The following is an 18,212-nucleotide window of genomic DNA, read 5'->3' as shown; positions in this document are numbered from 1 at the left end:
GTTGCAATTGCAAGATCCAAGTCACTCACCTTACATCCCATCTTTCATACCTTCTTCTTCCTGTTTTATACCTGGTATGATAGATAGAAGTATGGAAGGACAGAGGGATGATAGATAAGTTCTCCTGTCTTTGCTGATGCCATTATGTTAGAAGTAGCACTTGTGATCTATACCAGCAGTGTCTGATGTTCTGCCTTGCCATCATTTTCCAAAATTTCCTTCTTCACTTTCATGTTTAAGATATGAAGAGAAATCCTTGCAGTCTTTTGGACTGGTTGAAGCAGTGTAAGATTTCTCTCCCATTTATTGTGCCTCACTTTACAGTTTTCCCCACTACTGATGACAAGGATACAGCCAAAAGATCTATGAAAAGCATATGCAATAGGTTGTCTTTATCCAGTTTAACCAATTGAAAATGCTATTGTTTTTGACAAGATATTGCAGTTAACTATTTTAATGGAAAATTTCTTAGCTCAACAAAATTCTTAATGTAATTAAAATAAGCAAATAAAACAGTTCATCCAATTTTAGTCTGTAATATTGTTTTATCATCAGGGGTATAAATTAATTTAACAGATGCAGACACACCTTCAGGGTGTTGAGTTGGACTGTCTTATAGCTGGAAAGAGGTACTGAATACTGAACACTCATCAGAGTCATATTAAGCTCAGAAATGTGTCTGGTGTGGTTTTAAAAATGGGTATTACAGCTTTGGTCCAGGAACAACATTATGAGATTACATAACGAGACAGTTTTAAAGAGCCAAAGAACACAGAAACATCTCTTTGAAACACTCAAAATGTACTACAGAGTACTTGTATAAAGTAACTTGAATTTCATGTAGGAGTTGCCAATATCCACAAGTACTAACAATGTATGTACTTTAGTTTGCAAAACTTTTCAATTAGGGACTTTCCAGAACATTATTTTAACAGTGAACGCACAGTGGTTTCTCAGTTGCTACACAATCTAGATGGTTCCCCTTAAGGAATCAATTAAGGCATTAGGAAATCTCGTTTCCCTATACTCAAAATGCAAATTTTGCTTGGGAAATTAAATTCCTCCCTCTCCTATCATGGTGTTTTCATTTTACTAGTAAATAATGTATAAAATGTACTTATGTGAAAACCATGAGTTCTTACTGGACAGTACCTATGCCATCACAGGAGATGGATGAGTCAAAAATTCTCTTCCATGTTGTCAAATATTGTATATTTTTAAAATACTATTTTAAAATTATTAAAAACAGCTTTAGTTTCCCATTTTTCCACACAGGGCCAGTTCAAACATGGGTTGAATTGTGAATTGAGTGAGAAGCAAATCCATTATGAACTATATAATGAATTCTGCTATAGATTCCCAAAAGGCATATTCCCAACATACTAATATGATTTTATGAACTGGTTTTCAATGGGGTTTGCATTCCTAGAAAGCTTTATATAGAATTACTACAATTCCTTTCTAAAGTAACTCTTTTAGACCATCTTTACACAAATGCATCTTACTTCTAGCAAAACTAGACTCAAGCGCAAGCCCCCACCCCCTAAATTCTCTTGAAGTTTAAGCTATCTCTTAAGAATTGGAGATTATATGGGAAACTAATGCAGGAGGTTTTTACAATCTCTGTTTCTATTAGGTGCTGCAAATGTAGGGATCCTCAATGTAAGACTGAAGTTATAGTTTGAACTGGGGTAGAGCAAAACTGTGATATGATTATTTGTTCAAAACAATTTACAACTGGAAAAAAATTATATACACTGGGTATATTTGTTGAACTAATCTCATTTCTCAGATAATAAAATACTATATTCAACTAGCAAAGTAAAATACAGACCTAAAGCTCACTTAGCCAGCTTTATTTTTATGTTAACCCCTATGATGGGTCATTACAAATTCCTGTCATTCTGAATATATTTTATGTCCTCCAAACATACTGTGCAGTTTGTTGAACCTCTTCAAGATGGATGCCCTGTGGCTGGGTAGAAGGGGACAGGATCAGGAACTGCATTTCCCCTTCCTAGATGGGCTGAACATCATGGCTGTACCTACTGCTTATATATGGAGGCACAGATCACAAAGGTAGCCCAAGTCTGTGCCAAGCTAGGCTATTAGCACACTACTTGTCCCCAGAACATTTTACCACAGTGATTCATGCAACAGTGCAGACTAGACTTCTGTAACTTGCAGCTGGTGCAAAATGTGGCTGCTAGGGTCCTCTTGAGGTCACCTTGGAGGGCCCATATCCAGCCAGTGCTGTGGCAGCTGCATTGGCTACCAATTAGTTTCTGGATCAGGAACAAAGTACAACAAAGGAAATTAAGTAGACACAAAATTGTATCAATTTATATGGCTTCTAAAGTACTTAAATTTGTTTTAAATCATTGTTGAATACATGAACAAAACCTTTTGAATTGATTTAAGCAATAATGTAATTTTATTCTACCTGACATTGGTTTATCTTTTTATTGGTCTTTGACTGTAAATAAATTTAAACTACTACTACTAGTATTTCTTCCTTGGCGAAAGTTTGCAAGAAGCTGCTATTCCTCAAAAAATACTTCCTTGGAAGGATGGCCAAGAGATATGGATAATTAACTACAGCATAAGCACGTGGTCGAAGAGACTTCTGCCAGTTCCTTTCTTCAGTCACTCTATGCTGGTGCATTTTTTGGTTTCTGTGTGTGTTTGTGTGTGTGTGCATGAAGTACCACTAAGTCACTTCAAGTTATGACGACTATAAATTAATTCAGTTGGGTAGCTGTGTTCGTCTGAAGCAACAGAATAAAGTTCAAGTCCAGTAGTACCTTTTATATACCGCCCTATCCAATCAGGCATAAGATCAGTCATTAAAACAATATTCAGTCATTAAAACAATATTCTGATTAAAACAGTAAGACAATAAAAACATAAAACAATATCCTAGGTGGTCCACTAGAACAGTTTATTGGGCCTTGCTTCTCTCTCTGTCTCTCCAATATCTGTGGTAGGGAAACTGGAAAGGAGGGGTGCTTATATTTATTTTCTTGCCCTTGGCCTCAACCATATGCCTGGTGAAATAGTGCCATATTGCTGGTCCTGTGAAACTTTGATAGCTCAATCAGGGCAACTCAGTCCGTCAGCAACATATTCTACCAGGCTTGGGCCCTGGCCCTAGTCGAAGCCAGGCACACTTTTTCAGGGCAAGGGGCCAATTAGCATTTGAAGCACTTAATGTTCTTCTGGAGATGTATGAGGAGAAATGGTCCCTCAGATGTGCAGGGCTCTGACTGCATAAGGCCTTAAAAGTTAACTACTGAAACTCGAACTTGAGCCAGAATTCAACCAGTAGCCAGTGCAGCTGTTGGAAGACAGGTCAAATATGGCTCTTCCACAGGGTCCTGGTAAGGACATGAGCAGTTACATATTGCACCAGTTGCAGTTTCCGGGTCAAGGCCAGGGATAGACCCATGTAGATTGAGTTACAGTAATCCAGCCTAAGTGACCATTGTATGGATCAATGTGAATAGGTTCTCTGGGAGAGCTAGTTGTTCTGCTTGACAATGATGGAAAACAACCTGATGAGCTACCTTAATGATCTGAGCCTCCATTGAAAGGAAGGCAACAAAGATCACCTCCAAATTCCTGATTGAGTGCAAAGTTGTTAATTGCACCCCATTCAGGTAGAGTAGATGCATTTCCAGTCCTTCCACAGCCACAGGATTTCCACTTTTTGGAATTAGTTTCAGGTAGCTCTGCTGGAGCCATTCTACCACTACCTCCAAACATCTGTCCAATATATCTGGGGATTCATCTGGTTGGCTGGCCATAAGCAGATAAACTGAGTGCCAGCCACATGCTATTCACACCCCAGCCTGGACCTGCTGTGCTAGAGAGTACATAAAGATGCTGAATAATATTGGGGAGAGAATTGCACTCTGAGGTACTCCACAATGGCGTTTACAATAGCTCAGCTGTTTTCCCCCAATGACTGCAAAGATCAAAGTTCTATTCAAGGTATAAGCTTTTGTATGTGTGTACCCTCTTTCAGATACATTGAAATGGAAGTTACTCATCCATATCTAGATAACAAGCAGCACATTAGCATAAAGCATAATAAGATGTTTAACTGATTAAAGGTAATACCATTAGCGTTTTTCATTTCTTTAGCTACAGGAATACTCTTTGTGCATTGGTAATATCTCTGGTTTTAACCCATAATTCTTCTGCTTCATGTTCATTTGAACTTAGTATTGCAGATCTGTGCTTTACATAATTTTTAAACTCTTCAAGAATGTTGTTTAAATAGTAATTTAGTTCTTGTGAGCATTTTAATGATTTTCTTCAGCTTTATTCTAATTGTTGAATTAACAATTCATAGTCAGCTCCTGGCCTCATTTTAGCAGAGAGAATAGACCTTCTCTATCTTCTGCTTCCAATTTGATTTCTGCTTTGGCTACTTGGTTATGTCCACATATAGAATTGCTTCTTGGGTTGCCTAAAATGTATTTGCAATGAGCAAATCATTGCTTTCACAGAATGCAGTGAATTGTTTTTCTGGTTCCTAGGCCGAATCTTCAAACAATATTGGATTCTTCTTTATTTCCTGTTTTTGTGTTCCAGCCATCTATGATTAAAAGCTCTGCACATCTCGTTTAGGTGTATGATCAATTTCTTACTCTTTGGCATCTGCAGCTGGAGCATAAACTTGAATGATGGTTATGCTGATAGGCTTTCCATGAAGTCTGATTGATATTTTCTAGTTAGACTTTTAAAAGATCTTTCCTTTATTATATCATCAAATTTTACAACTTTAACAAAAAAGCATACAAAAGATGACAACACAACTTTTGCTAAAAACCATTTTTAATATTCTTCATATTTCCACTGAATGTAATTATATTACACCACTTGGATTGAATATCATTCATAGAATAGAATAATAGAATCATAGAGTTGGAAGGGGCCATACAGGCTATCTACTCCAACCCCCTGATCAATGCAGGATCAGCCCAAAGTATCCTAAAGCATCCAAGAAAAGTGTGTATCCAAACTTTGCTTGAAGACTACCAGTGAGGGGGAGCTCACCACCTCTTTAGGCAGCCTATTCCACTGCTGAACTACTCTGACTGTGAAAATTTTTCCTGATATCTAGCCTATATCATTGTACTTGTAGTTTTTGTACTTGTAGGGGAGGGATTTTCCAGTCCTGGGTGTAAACTGCACGGAGCTTTTATTCCAATCCCAGATCTATTCAGTCCCTGCCCTCTACACAGAATGCGATTTCCATTTGGATTTTGGGTGATTTTAATTTTACTTCTGCAGCAAGAAGGATTGATCCGGAGTGACCCTATCTTTATTGTGTGATATTCCAGACTGCTTTTAATCCTGAATATCCAGCTTGGGAAAGCAAGCTCTGAATTGGGAAAGAAAGCTCTGTGGTAGAGAACCTCTGATAGGCTATACCTGGTCATGTGACATGCTTGTCTTAAAGGAGAAGCCTCTAATTTCTCTCAACTTCTGTCGGTCCTGGATTTTTCCTCCCTCCTCTGCCTTTTTTGATCCTCTCCCCCTCCCCTCCAAGAAAAGAAAGAGGCTCCCTGCCTGGCTCCTCTCCCCCCCCTTCAAGAAAAGAAAGAAAGAGGCTTGGCTTTCCCCCCCACCACCACCTTCTGAGCCTCCCTAACCACGTGCAGAAGACTTTCCTGTTTCACTGGGGGGGGGGGGGGAAGGAAGAATTGAGTTCAAAGCGATCTGAATTCAACAGGATTGACAATGGAATAAAGAAAGTAAGTGCAGACTCTGCCCTAGACTCAACCAAAAGCCTGGTGGAAGTGCTCTGTCTTGCAGGCCCTGCAGAACTGTGACAGCTCTGGCAAAGCCCTCAACTCATCTGGGAGCTCATTCCAGCAGGCAGGGATCAGGGCTGAAAGGCCCTGGTCCTGGTCAAAATAAGGTGCACCTCCTGCGGGCCAAGGACCACCAGCCTATTTATACCCGCAGAACACAAAGCTCTACAATGGGCATGAGTCAGAGAGTTCCTCAAATATGCAGGACCCATAGCCTTGAAGGAAAGTACCAAAACATTGAACTTGATCCAGAACACCACTGGTAACCAATGCAGCTGCTTCAGTATCAGTTGAATACGGGCCGTCTAAGATGTTCTAGTGAGGACCTAGCAGCTGCATTCTGCATCAGTTGCAACTTCCAGGTGAAAGGCAAAGGAAGGCCCGCATAGAGCAAGTTACAGAAATCTAGCCTGAAAGGGACCATCACATGTTCTCCTTCTGGTGCCTGCCTGTCTGCTCAGATACCTTACCCTCCTTGTACCACCCTTGTCAGTCTGTCTCTTTATTGGCAGATTTACTTTCTTTCTGTTCTTCATGCTACTGTACCATGTGGTTGCTGTTTGGAAATATGATTAGAATTGATTTTTCTCATAGACTGTAATGTAAAGCATGAGTGCTTTTTATTTGCTCAGAAAGGTGGGTCCACTATTCTTTCTGGTTGAAAATTGGCAGTGTGGGTGTCCTAGAAAAGTATAATCATCTCTAAAATTTGTTCAATTTGTATGGAAAAATGCAAGTACCTATCCCCCACCAAAATGGGAGGTCCCCACTGAAACCAATGGGAAATAATAAAAGAGAATTGTGAAACCCAAACAACAATAACAAAATAAATCCTCCTTAAAACCATACAAAATAATTCAATGCAAGTGTCCTTTATGGCAGTGGTCGCCAACCTTTTTATCACCATGGACTGCGTGACAATTTTACTGAGGCCCAGGGGAGTAGTCTTTTGCCAAGGGACATTGTCACCGCCGCCTGAACCCCTGCTCCGTTTGCTTTCCTGACAGTTCCCCTGACTTCCCACAGCCCGCTGGGCTGCTAGCAGCAGCTGCACAGTGCCATGCTGAGGGGGAGCCCCAGCCATGGCAGCCACCGGAGAGCAACAAAGGTGAGCTGGTGGCAGAGTGGCAGGGCAGCCCCCGAGGCAGCCCCCGGGGAGGAGGACGAGGAGGAGCCACGACCCGGTACTGACTGATCTCCGGACTGGGGGTTGGGGGCCACTACTTTATGGAACTGATGAGAAAAACAAAAGAAATAAAACACACTTTCATGCAAAAGTTTACTGGTTTCTCTGTCAGTGGAATCACAAGATGACTAGTAAGGATTCCTCAAACACTGGCAACAAAGGAGGCCTGTGGAGGAGCTGGAGGAAACAATTTTTTCTACCACCTTCTACTCAGAAGTGTTCCTGTCCACTTTCTACAGGAAGTGGGTTGGTGTCAACTTTTCAAATTTATCCTCAAAGCAATAATGAAGACTGCATGTTAGGGATGTAAGGAAAAGAGGTTTCAAGGAGGAAAGTGCTTTTCTTGGTATTTGGCAGGAAAACATGAATGCCGATTATTAATAACCTCTCTAAAGTCGATCATGAATGTCAGTGGGTGCAGTTTCAGGAGTTTTCTCCTGACAAGCCTAATGTGTTAAAGTATTAACTATACTTCTCATATTGCAGTGGTAGGAAAGCAAACCAGAGAAGCCAGTACTGAAGATAAACCTGTAAATTGCCTGTGTTCTTCTATCTTTGACATGCTTAATTATCTGTTGGCATGAAAAATATTAAAAGCATGCATTGTGAATATCGAGATGTAATGATAGTATAAGGCAAATATTTTTGAAATGATTTCTTAAAAAGAGTTTTTATTAGAAGCTAATTGACTCAGTAAAGAAGAATCTAAGGCACTGGCATTTCATAAGCAAGTAATATGGATCAGTAAAATTAATTTTCTTTCTGATTCGTTCTCTCTCTGGATTTAGTCAGTTTTAGACAGAGAGTGTTGCTTACCTGTCTAGTTTGAAGAACACACAAAAAGGGGGAAATGACACATTGTTTATGGTTCTGCTTCCTGAAGAATTGAGAAATTAATTTAATTAATTGGTCTACTTCTATTTAGTTATGGCTGGCTAATCTAGATGGCACATAAAATAATCATGGAAAGAAATAATAATTAAATTTGTTTAGTATTTATCCAGAAAATGTTAATGCTGTCTACAATACAATCCTTAGATGAGTTATGATATTCTAAACTCACTGCCTTCGATGGACTTAAAAGGGTATGACTGTGTTCAGGATTGCATTATTATTGTGGTACATCATATATAATTATAATTTTCCAATACCCCGGACCAAAATCTGCTGCCTGGCTCACCTCTCTCTGGGCTTACTGGGAGCTTGGCTTTTTTTCTTCCTAACTGATCTACATACTTACAGTTTTTATTTCTACAGATAGTTCCAAGCTTTCCAATTACAAGCCTGGTATTCCTCCATTTCACCTATGCAGTGGGCATCAAACCTGCATCCCTTAAGACCAAGATGGAAATGTGCAACACATAAACTTGATGTTCTCTCTGCAGGCTCAACTCCCTTTTCTGCTTCCCAACCTAAGGTTCCCTTACCCAGCAATGACTGATTATGCACAGCGGCAGCCGTGAAAAGCAGGAAACATAGGTACACCCCGGCCTTTTGCTCTTCATAGAATATCATGAACCATGATGAATTGCACCAAAATTCACGGTAGTTCATCTCAGTTTTTCAGTTCACTAACCCTGGTAACTAACACCCCCTCCCCCCATATATGTAATTTTTGAAGAATTTGTGTTTCAATGTATCTTAAGAAATGTGTATCCACATAATAGCTTAAACCTTGGACAAAACTTTGTTGCTCTTGGACCTAAATTTAGTTTTATTTTCAAAGACCTTCTTTCTGCCTGGGATCACACTATATGGAAGCATGTCTCTTAGGTTAGGGTGGTTGTAAAGGGGCTAATACAGAGTTATTATCATGATATTCCATAGGTCTGGAAGAGATGAGGGTCCTAATTATCCATCTTTTCTTTATGTGGGGGTGGGAGCAAAAAATAGGAGAGATTTGGGGGGAGAGAACTAAGGGATCAGTGATTGTCCATCCATTTTCACAAGCAGTCTTATTTCAACAATGCACCTGCAAGTGTTCAATCCACATACAATAAGTATAACTGACAAGGCAGTATGCTAGTCTTGATATAAAATATGCTAAATATATGCTAAATAATGATTATGATCATATGTTCTTGAAGCCTTGATTTTAATAGAACTGGAAGGAAGATCAGGCAGGTAGAAAAAGATATATTATTTTAGGGTTACCTAATATGTGTAAAGAGTTAATCTTATCACATTACACTTGGCTAAGCTTATATAAGATAAAAATCACAAACAAGCAATGCACAGTTAGTTGTTACATATTCTCCCCATTACAGTTGACAGGTTCATTAATCACACAGCTGTATTTTGCTATTAAGAGCTGTAAGAGAGATCAAATCTCCAGTAATTTTTCTTCTTCTCTTTCATTTGATAAGTGTGTTTGTTTTGGTATGCAGATAAAATATTGTGTCAGTAATAAGCAATCCTATGAGGTTTACACTTCTTCAGTTTGAAAATTCATTCTTATTTCCAAAGTCAAATTCTATGGGAAATGCATCATTTCCTTGACCACTGGATTAAGTTGGGATCCACACTGGGAAGATACCACTGCGAATGAAATGCCTGTGGATACAATCATAGTTTAGGTAACAGAATTATTACTTGCTACATGTTGAAAGCATTAGCAATGAATACCTCTATTCATAACACAGCTTTGATTCATAATTAAGACCGCATGAAAATTATAGAGAAATCTGACATTCTTTGCATGGTGAACCCTAGTACATGTGTCAAATTTTACAAGTGTCATGAATTGTCTCCTGAAAGGAAAAAAACCTCTACAAGTATCAAGGCTAGGAAACAATAATGATTTTGAAAGTTTGCAATCAATGTTCTTATTTTAAAAAACTCGTAGAATGTTTGGGAATAAACTGTCTTGAGGTCAGAAAAGATTGCTGGTTGGAGCAGAAAGCCTGAAAGATCAGTGGTCCTTGTGTGATTTTTGTGTTGAATTGTTTTATGTTTCATTTTTTAAAAAAATAACTTTATAGTGCTGCAAGGCTTGTATATTCAAATGGCAAATCGCTGATAGAAGGAACAGAGAGTTGTCATGAAAAATTCCTATTGTTCTGAAAACAAAAGGATTAGTGTACTTTTTGGTTCTTAGTTCAAGAAAGAGAAAAATTGGTACATGTTACAACCAGTATTCCAGTTGCTGCTGGTTTTCTTCCTATGTATAAACACTTTACTTCTCTGCTTGCTTGTACCCAGTCCTTGGCCCACAGTTTGAACTGGCTTATGACCTGGCCACAAATTTCAAAATGGAAGAGTGTTGGGAGAGTTTTGTAAGTGTTTTGTGAAGCATGCAATATATTTTCAATGCTGAATTTATGTTTTAGCTCTTGCATATTTCTGAGATTTTGAAGTAATAAACAGTAATGTAAATGGAGTATCACGTATCTTGTGGAATGAGTTTTGACTTTTAATTCCCTCAACAGCACAGATCCAACATACTCAACATGTCTTATTTCAGAGGGTATCAATATTGTTGATATATGTCTATGCAGAATGGAAACTGAATTTTGGTACTTGTATATACCAAGACTAGAAACATCTGGGACATATTTATGGCTTTCTCTTCAAAACTTCAGAAGAAAAATCCATTTTATAATACCGATCAGAATACTGGTAAAGAGCAAGCCAAACCACCTGTTTAATGGAATGGAAGGATATAGAAGTATTTATTTACAAACCTAAGTTAGCCTCATTGGTAGAAATGATGGATTTACATTGGATGGAAGCCAAAGATATAAATTCAGAAAAGATTGGGTCAGACATGAGACCAACTAGATGCTTATTTACCGTAGATTTATATTATGTGACACTCATCCAGAAATCTGCTTCAAGTGGTTCATAAGGTTAAAAAGTATAATAAAATCATTTTAAATATATAATTATCACTATTAAAACAAGCCCTAAAACAATAAGCCATAAAATACCCCCAGGTGAGTTTACATTAGGCCAGACCATTGCCGGATCAAACTATCATCATCCATGATGCCCCCATGAGGCTCTATGAGGGGATTAGTTGTGGGGTGGGAAGATAGCTTTTTTTGCTGCCAGGGTTGCATTTTTAACGGGGTTATAATAATTGTTTTATGTGGGATTTTATTCCATAACCTGCTGAGAGATGGCTTGCCAATAGCAGGGGGTAACAAGTCTAATGTAGTAGTAGTAGTAGCAGTAGTAGTAGTAGCAGTAGTAGTAAATAGACTATAGAATAGCTTTTAAAAAGAAGCACTTTACTTAAAAGCCTGGGTAAAGAGAAATATCTTGGCCTGGTGCCTAAAGGACAGTAAAGTAGGCATCCAGCGAATCTTGAGGGGGAAAGTATTTCAAAGCAAGATGCAACCACTGGAAAAATTATCTTCATTATCACTTGTGTCGCCACTGCTAGTGGAGTCTGGAGAATGCAAGACTTAGGAACAGGCTATTAACTGGCAGACACACAGTATGGGAAGGAAGCTGTCTTCAAATACTCCAACCCCAACTTGTTCAGAGATTTAAAGACAAAAAACATAACTTTAATTTTGCATGGAAACAAATAGGCAGCAAATGCCTCTCTGGATTTCTTTGTTCATATGCCCGAAGAAACTGTTACTTGGGGGGAAGTGAAATTTCCAATGACATTTATGAACATACCCATGCAGCTTGTAATATGTCACATTATCACTGTGTCCTGACCTGGATAGCCAAGGAAAGCCTTATTCTGTCAGAATTCGGAAACTAAGCAGGGCTGATCTTGGCCAGTATTTGGATGAGATACCTCAAAGGATTTGAATGGAGTTCAGAGGTGTTCCTTGAAGGAATACTAGGGCTCATGATGCAAGGGCAGGAAATGGCAAACTATCTCTAAACATCTCTTGCCTGGTTGCTAGTCGGTCTTTGGATATCCTGGTTGCACTATACATACCATACAATAAATAAATAACTGTCATCCTAAAGTTCTCACTGGTATTTCAGTAATTGTGGCTGTTCTCTACTTATCTCTCAAAGGGATATTATAAAATATCAGAACAGAAAGGAGAAGTTCTCTTACACTTATCTCCATGTTCCTCTATGTTCAAGCCATGAAGAATTAAGTTTTTACAAAGGGATTGCATCTTGACCACACATCAAGGCACAATAGACGAAGTGGTCTGTGAAAATTTTTCTTTATAAATAATAATTCCAATGTATCCTTAGTAACTCTTTGACCATTTATGCACTGGAGGTTTTATGCCGGGCTACAAGCTAGGGTTTTAGTCATGGCAGGTTGCCCCACCTCTTCCTGCACCCACATGGGGAAGCATTTGGTCTGGTGCACATCATCCACCCCTGATTTGTGCTCCTGCACAGGAGTTGGATCAGTGAAGTTCCCAATGCATAAACAGTTTTTGGGATTCAGCTAACAGCTTCTTTAGAGACTTAGCTATGAGCACAGTAGCTCGTATTTAAAAAAGAAATGAATGAGAGACAGGTCTTTAGATCAATTAAAGAGGTTAAAAGAGAAACATTAGAAATTCCCATTGTTGTCAAATATTTAAGGAAATAAACTAAGTACAAATGCATTGGAAGAATATGAATGAGAAAAAGTTCATAGATATTTGATTTTTGCATGCTAGTGCAACTATAGAATAATGACGTCTATTTCAGACAATTAAACTACACATTTAGAATAATTTCTATTTTAACAAATAGATTAAAGAGAGTGATGTCTAAATATATTAATGCGGACCAGGCAGGCTTTGTTCCTGGTCATTTTGCTACAACAAACTTCAGGAAGCTAATTAGTTTAATCTGCAATGTAAAAAGATAATTTAAAAGCAGCATTTTTATTTTTAGATGGAGAAAAAGCATTTGATTCAGTTGAACATAGGCTCGTCTTAAAATGCCTTGAGGCATTCATATGTGGGAAACAGTTTCAGGCATGGGCAAAATTATTTATGCTGTATCTTCAATATGATTATCTATTTATAATGAAATACCTCAAAATAAATTGCAGGGATTAACACTGTCAGCCCTGTTATTTAATCTCTCTATTAGCAATAGCAATATGAGATTCTGATTGTTACCAGGTTGAAAGTGAACAATATGGGTGCTTTATGCTGACAATTGTTTTTACTAGCATTGTAAAAGCCAATATCCAGTTAAATTTAATTCTTATTTTCTTTTTGGTTGTATCAGGTTATAAGCGAAATGTAGAAAAAATGTGGTTCACTACTTTAATAGTGCCTCATTAAGCCTAGATTATTCAAACAGATTAGTATATGATTAGAAAACATGTTACTTACTTGTGTGTCAAGATCAGTTAGGATATTACAAGGTTAACAGAAGACAATTTTAAACCAGTAATTTTTGACATTAAACAAAAAATATCATAATGGAAAAGATTCAACCTAGTTTAGAACACATGCATATCATCAGCATTATGATAATTCCTAAATCCACTTTTGGAATTATTAATGGAAAAATATGCAGTCATGATGCTGCTTGGGACCTTCTTATGGGCCACTCTCATGGTTACAAAGAGAATGTATAAGAAGGGAAATGTAATAATAGATAATCTCTTGAAAATGTGGAATAAATACAGGAAAAAGTTTTCTCAAGGGATCTCACAATTGGCCTCTGTAGCTAGAGTCTTTGATATGTTTCAGAGATTTCAAAAATTTATGTCAGCTTCATTAATTTAATGGGAAACATGTAAACTCAATAGCTGTCATGCTTTGGTGACCCTGCAATCCTAATTTCATATGAAGAAGTAGAAAGGAAAAGTAATCAATTATATGATTTGAATATCTTCAAATGAATCATTTTCTAGGAAATGCCATTCAAAATGGTTTTCTGTGTAGGAAAAATTGGATTTGGAGAAATGATAACACAACATCCAAAAAACATATTTTCTAAACTATATGGCCTGATTGACTCACAAGAAGCAATAATCATATTAAATTGTAAACATAAATATGTTATGAAATATTGAGTATAGGGATTTGCATTATCTTTAGGGTCAACTTGTTCCATTTGTTTGAATTTTATAGATAACCTATGTAAAATGATTCATCAGTTATATTTGACCCCAAAACTGCTCCTGTTCTGGTGAATGTTGGTGTTGTTACGTGGAGTCATCAACCTTTACCCAAGAGTGGTGTTGTTTTGGAGGGAAACAGCAGTTTTGCTGAGTTTTTGCTTAGGCAGACAGGTAGAAAATACACCTGAAGTTTTGTCATTAAATTATGTAATGACAATTCCAAAGAAATCTCAGGCTATAATACTGAACCCAATTAGGGCTGCTAGTTTCATGTTTATGTGACATTGGAAGTCAAAGTTGGTAGATGAAAGATTAATTTGCGGTTAGATTAGTAATTATTAGTAAATATTAATTAGTGGTTAGATGGTAAAAGTGGTTTTATCTTATGATTCACCTTACATTATTTTAAAGGATTGCAAGTTTTGATGAGTTACAGTCCGAGTAGTTAAGAATTATTAATGTTCTGATTAAAGTTGTTGAATTCGTATCTTATATTTATGTTTTCTAAGTATGTTTGTGAATTATGAGAAATAAAATAAATAAGTTAATGGAGGATTTTAAATATTTGAGCTTTAAGAAATACTAGCCTATCCTTCCTATGATAATATAGGATGTCTAGAGTTAGATTTAGAGGATGTTTTTACGTTTTCGTTTGTGTTTGCTTGCACTGATGCATGAACAGGCAATATGTAGTCATTATACATGAAACTTTATTTTGAATATTCAAAACCTGATCTCTTTACATTCACCATGCCCAATTCAGTCCCACTTTCCAAAGATTGATAAAGAGGAGGGGCACTTATGCTAGCAGTCAGACCACTCATTTCACAGAGGAACAGTTTACAGCTTACAATTTGTAGCTTCTGTTGAAACACCTGTTCATACATCACCCTAATGTCTTAGTAGGGACACTGCTTGGGCCAAAATGGACCAAGATGGATGCTAGGCTGACATCAGCCTTGGAAAAGTGTCAAAGCATGAGTCAGAGTGACTGACTGACTACTACCCCCTCCTTGTCCTGAAGAGATGCATCACTTCAGAACAGTGGGTTCCCCAGGACCTGTTTATTTACTCAAAATAATCCCATCAAAACTTCAGCCTCACTTCCCCTCACGCATTACCCAATTAAGCAGTAATTAAGCAATACTTTTAATCTTTTTATTATCCTCCTGATTGCTCTTCCTGCCTGGTGCTTATAGAGCCATCAAGCCTCTCATACATTTTTGTATACCTCTAATTAATCTTTTTAGTCATTGTTTTATGATCACCATGTTATCCCTGCCTGAGGGTTTGTTTTGCACTATAACTGATAACCCTGCTGTCCTAGCAGGGTTGGATCTGTCTTCACCCCCTATTTTCCTGTGGGTCTACTTGTTAGCTTCCCAAATGCTGGCCATTTGGCTATTCAACATGGATCTGTCTTGGATCCATATTCACCCCCTACTTTCCTGTGATTCTCTTGTTGGCTTTCCAAATGCTGGCCATCTGGCTGTTCAAAATGGATACATCTTGGATCTGTTTTTGCCCCTTACTTTTCTGTTAGCTTCCCAATGCTGGTCATTTGGCTGTTCAAAGTGGATCTGTTTTAGATCTGTCTTTACCCCCTTGTTAGCTTCCCAAATGGCTCTTCAACAGCTGCTTCTACAGGCCTTTTCACATTCAATAATCTCCCTTCTTTAAAAATCTCTCCCCTTTTCCCCTGTTTTTCTTAGTCAGTTCTTGTATGGATTTTTTAAAATTTATTTCCTTTTTCATAAAAAATCTTTCTTGTTGAACATCTGTCTGGTTTATTCTGAGAGTTCTCTTAAAGGAAAAAAAAATCCTGGTATGCCTAGGTGGAGATTCCAGTCACCTGCCTCTTGTTCTGTCTTCAAGTTAATTCCTCCAAATTAAGTGAAGATTGTCGCATTGGATAACAGTTGAGTTTGCTGTCACTGAAGCTGAAAAGAATGAACTCCCAATAGATCATCCTTGCACTAACTAGTGAATACAATGACAGAGAGGCAGCAACCATGTGAATCCTTAAATGGAAACACAGTTGACAGTGCGAGAAGTCTTTCATATTTGTTGTTGAGCCATTATAACCCAAAGAGAAATTTATATCCCTGGGAGAAAACAGGAAAGGGGCAGGCTCACTGAATGGGGTTTGGGTTAGTTGTGGGACTTTTTGACCTCTTAGACTGAGAGGAAACAGGGCTTACAAGACTGTTTCCACACAGTCATGATTGTCATAATTATTAGGAAAAAGAGGCAAAGCCCGTTGTATCCAGGAATACAACGGGCGCTAGAGCTTGGCAGTGGGAAGAGGAAGGGGAGGAGTTGTTCAGTCTGTAAGGGCATGGGGTTGAATGTGTGTTTTGTGGGAGGCTGTGGTAGCATGGTGACAAATGAAGGTGTGGGTGTGGAGATATGGGTGTCAAGAACCTGTGGTGTGGAAATTTCAATGAGTATGGGAGAGGCCTGACCTTTGGGAATTGCGGCATAGTGGTTATAGATGAGCTTTCCCAGAGCCATGTCTTCAGATATGTGAAGGGGAAATCAGATTGGAGACTTTTCTTAGGGGACATTACATGGCAACCAATTCCTCCCAGTTCTGCTTTCAACATCATTTCCCTTCTTGTCCCCCTGCCCTAATACACATGGGGTAGTCACAGTACACAGGTGTCTACCCTGCTTCTTCTGTTTCCATTTTTACTGTTGATAAAATGTTATGTGGCCAAATACTTCTTTCACAGCTGCTCCTTAGAAGAAGAGCTGAATTTTTGTACCCTGCTGTTTACTACCCAAAGGAGTCTCAAAGAGGTTTACAAACACTTTTTCCCTTCATGTCCCCACAATAGACAACCTGTGTGGGATGTGAGGCTCTGAGAGGTCTGAGAGAACTGGACCACAGTGACCCAGCAGGCTTCAGGTGTCTCAAAGCAGTTTCCCTTCCTCTCCCCATAGCAGACTCTCCATGAGGGTGGTGGGTTAGAGAGCCTCACTTGGAAGATGGCAACCCTAAAAGGAGGTCCCTCTGTGCACAGCAGTCAAGTTTATGCACACATAGGTAGTGTGGAATTCCAGAAGATGAATCTACACCAATCTGGCAACCTTACCACCTCTCTGCAATGTTTTCTTGACCTAAAATATGTCAGGGAGGTGCTAGGTAGCTGTGGGGGCATTTCACACTTTGAGCCTCCACTTTCAGACTTCAAGGAATATGTTCAGACCAGGGACAGCCAACCTCCAGGTGGGGCCTGGAATTGCTGCTCATCTCTGGACTATAGAGACCAGCTCTGCAGGCAAAAATGGCTACTTTGGAAAGGTGACTGTGTAGCATTATATGCCCCTGAGGTTTAGGGATGCCATCCTCCAGGTGGGGTCTGAGAATCCCCTGGAAGTACAGCTCATCTCTAGGCAGTTAGGCTGAAGGGAAAGCTCTCTCCCCTCACATGCATCCCTTCAAAAGGAATGCACATGGCCTCAGAATCCACTTGGTTGCTTGGCTGGTGATTTTGCCCTTCTGAAGCCTGAGGCCTAATGCTGGCAACTGCAGTCCCTGTTGTTGTCCACAAGGCCAAGTCGTTGCCTAATAAAGGTGGATCACCTAGTTTTCCCCAAAGTCTCACTGTCTACATTCATGTAAAGCTAGATACACTTGGAATTCTGGGCCACTTTTGTCTTTGAATTCATTGGAGTTTTTATTTACCAGGCCAAGCTTGAAAACGGTTACTTTAGAGAAGGGGCTTTTCTGTGGCCTCCCTGTCAGCTGACTGTTTGGCAGAAGGGGAAAGGTCCCCTCCTCAAAAGGAATGCCCGCAGGCTCCCCTGCGTTACTCTTGGAAACGCTTCCCTCCCCTCAGTCAGGGCCTGTCAGAAGAAGCTCCTTCGCAGCAGGCCTGAAGGGGGGCGGAGGAGCACTCTGCAGCCTCCTGCCAGCTCTGTCAGGGTTCTGAGGCAATTTACAGTTGGACATGACAATTAGGACAGCCTTGGGGTGAAAAGGGCTAGCACAGCCTGTCCAAGCCACTGTTCTCATCCCCCTTGGCAGCCCTACTGACCTCCTCTCCCTACAGTGGTCAGGACCAGATTGGCAGCAATGTCTCCTGATTGCCCCTAACTGGGCTGGGTCAGGAGGTGCTTTGAGACTCCTGATCGAACGGAACTCTTGTCTGTCCTGGTGAGGGCCCAATCGGATTGGCCCCTTGGCCCCTGGCTG

This window comes from Paroedura picta, chromosome 9 (assembly GCF_049243985.1).
Source record: "Paroedura picta isolate Pp20150507F chromosome 9, Ppicta_v3.0, whole genome shotgun sequence".
In the NCBI taxonomy this organism is placed as follows: domain Eukaryota; kingdom Metazoa; phylum Chordata; class Lepidosauria; order Squamata; family Gekkonidae; genus Paroedura; species Paroedura picta.
This window is presented reverse-complemented; position numbering follows the sequence as displayed.